Source organism: Convolutriloba macropyga, chromosome 13 (assembly GCF_964194025.1).
Source record: "Convolutriloba macropyga chromosome 13, txConMacr16.3, whole genome shotgun sequence".
NCBI classification, from domain to species: Eukaryota; Metazoa; Xenacoelomorpha; order Acoela; family Convolutidae; genus Convolutriloba; species Convolutriloba macropyga.
In genome coordinates, this window is record NC_134480.1 from 11,881,464 (window position 1) to 11,884,355 (window position 2,892).

Genomic DNA, 2,892 nt, shown 5'->3' on the forward strand with positions numbered 1-2,892 from the left:
TGCGTGTGTCTGTGTTGTGTCAGGGTGTGTGAATGTGTTTGTGTGTGTGTGTGTGTGTGTGTGTGTGTGTGTGTGTGTGTGTGTGCGTTCAATTTAAGAGATTATAATTATGCATACGTGTTAGTGGTGACTAATTGGAAAGGTTACATTTTTAGAACTTTCATTTTGAAGACAAATCTTCACACTTAAAAATTCTGTGATTGAAAGCTTTTCCTAACTTCAGTGTATGTTTTGAGAAAATTTTTAAAGAGATAAGTTTTTCATACGACAGCCTACTTTTTTTCAAAGGGTTGGATCACTTTTTACACTTACACAGACTACGAAAGTTTTCGTTGTTTAGTCTTGGTTGACTGGATAGTTTTTTAGCATTCGGTATAGATTACGAAATTTTCATTAATCTGCTTTTACTTTCTTTCAAAACTAAGAGAATGCTAAAACTTGATTGGTTTAAGAAAGACTTGTAAAATTTTTATAGCATGTCTCTGATATATGATAATAAGCTTTTTATCAAAGCCAGCTACTGTTCAGTTATTTCATAAAACTTGATTAAAATTGCCGTACACAACACAGATAGTTATTTTTGGGATCGTGCTCGGAACCGCGCTCAGCAAAAACCGCATAAAAATCCTTCATAAGAAAAATGAATGCACCGATAACTCAGTTTTCTAAAAACTTAGCACTTAGAGCCACAGTACCTTGTAAAAGATACAAAACAAGCAAAAGAAGAGAATTATCATAAACCGTAAGTTTTCTAAACATGAGAAGAAACTTTTCTACAAATTCCTTTTAATTTGCTCTAACGGCCGAAACTGTTTTTTTTGCTTGTTTTTTAATTTTTTAATCCAATTGAGCAAGATATGCTTTAGATAGACCCTAAATGGCTTGTTGGGCTTGTTCGACACATGTTGCCTTTGTTCATGTTGGGCTTGTTCGACACATATTACCCCTCTGCTTTTGCTCAACCCAAACTTTCCAAATCGTTTTTTTTTGTCGAAAAAAGGTTCAGTTATAATTTTTTTTTCGAATTATAGTCCAGTGTTGAGTCTGGCCAAACGTCAGCAAGAAAATATGTGTTCGAGCTAAATTTCAGGTATTTACCGAAGTCGAGGGTAATCTTTTCACGGGCACTTTGGTCAATGACGGTCTTTCCATACCATTTTTTGAGCGATCGAAGTCTTTTGGCAAGTAGTGACCTAAATCGTAGGAGCCCTGTTGACATCTATCATATCTCTTGAAATCATAACTTTGTTTTGAGATTCCCTAAAAAATTCTGTGAGTGTCGTTCAACGTCTAGACTTACATGGAAGACCTACGACGTGCCGAGGAACGAGTTGCGGAAGCCGAGAAGAGACTTCGAAGTAACGAGATGCAACTGAGAGAACTCGCAGCCAATGAGAAGTGTCTACGAGACGCATTATCAAAAGCCGAATGTCACATACAACACCAAAATGAGATTATAAGTCAATACGAGACACAAATAGCTGTTCTTCACCAGGAAGTGAACAATTTGAAGTAAGTCCCTGAATCATAGTAGTTCAGTACTGATCATTGATATAACAGGTCTGTGTTGTACAATGACCTGACACTGATCATGTCGGTACTTCTATGAAATGTTTAAAAGCAGAGAAAAGCAGACCTGATAATTTAGCATAGTTAATAATTTGAAGTGAGATCCTGAACCGTGGTAACTCAGATCTGAACATTGGTATTTCAGCTCTGTCTTTGTACTTTGGCCATGTCATTTTTACTATGAAATGTTTTAAAGCGCAAACAAAGCCGAACTCAAAGAATAGTAGCAGTTGACAAATTGGAAGTTAGTTTTTGGACGGCAGTAAAGATAATTCAGTACTGAATCATGGCATCATGGCAACCCTGGCTTTATTTCTCCAACATTATTTCAAATGTCGGAGCCGGCTTTTTGTCTTCAGTCAACTTTTCACTCTTGGTTTACGCATCGTAAAGAAAAAAAGAAGAACATCATGTTATAACTCTTATTGGTTAGTTTTGACTTTAATTTTGAAATAACCAAATTTTTTCCATAGTGAAAAAGGGGGAAGAGTTTAAAATCATCGAAAGGCAGAACTGAAAAGAAAACGGGAAAGTCTCGATTACTAGAAGGGGGGTTGATTGAGAGTGGTGAACTTAACTTGTGTGTTTAAAAAGGAAATAACTGAGCAGAGGTCTCGATGGCTTTCTATTGGGATTTTAAAAATACGAAAGATTTGAATTGTATTGGTGCGCTGTCTTTTTTTCTTAAGATCTATTCACACTCTTTTTGACTTTGTGATGTCAAGGCGAATCCAAATTCAAGTGATCATCGTAATCACGTTAGAGTAGTAAAGGAAGCGAAAAAGTAGTTTGAAAAGTAATTTTTGTCAAACTGTCTTAAAAGTGAAGTGAGAAATTGGTGTTTCAACAAATTTCCGTTTGTGAAATCACTTTCTTTCACGTGCAGTAACTTGACTTCTATTTTCGCAGAGTGTTCTCGAGATTTTTTGATATGATGTCCATAAAAGATCATACATGAGTTCAAATACTGCTTAATTTTTTTTCGAAAACCATCAAAAACTCTGCAAATTTTTCAATGACTTCGATACTGTTTGTTTTAAAATACAAATTATCGACTTTCGAATTTTGCTTATTTTTCTATTTCTTTTTATTTGCCTGATTTTAATGCAACTAATTACTGGTCTACTGTATCTATAATCTATTCACGGGCACTTTGGTCAATGACGGTCTTTCCGTATTAATTTTTGAGCGATCGAAGTCTTTTGGTAAGTCGTGGCCTAAATCGTAGGAGCCCTGTTGCCATCTATCATATCTCTTGAACTCAAAACTTTGTTTTGAGATTCCCTAAAAAATTCTGTGAGTGACGTTCAACGTCTAGACTTA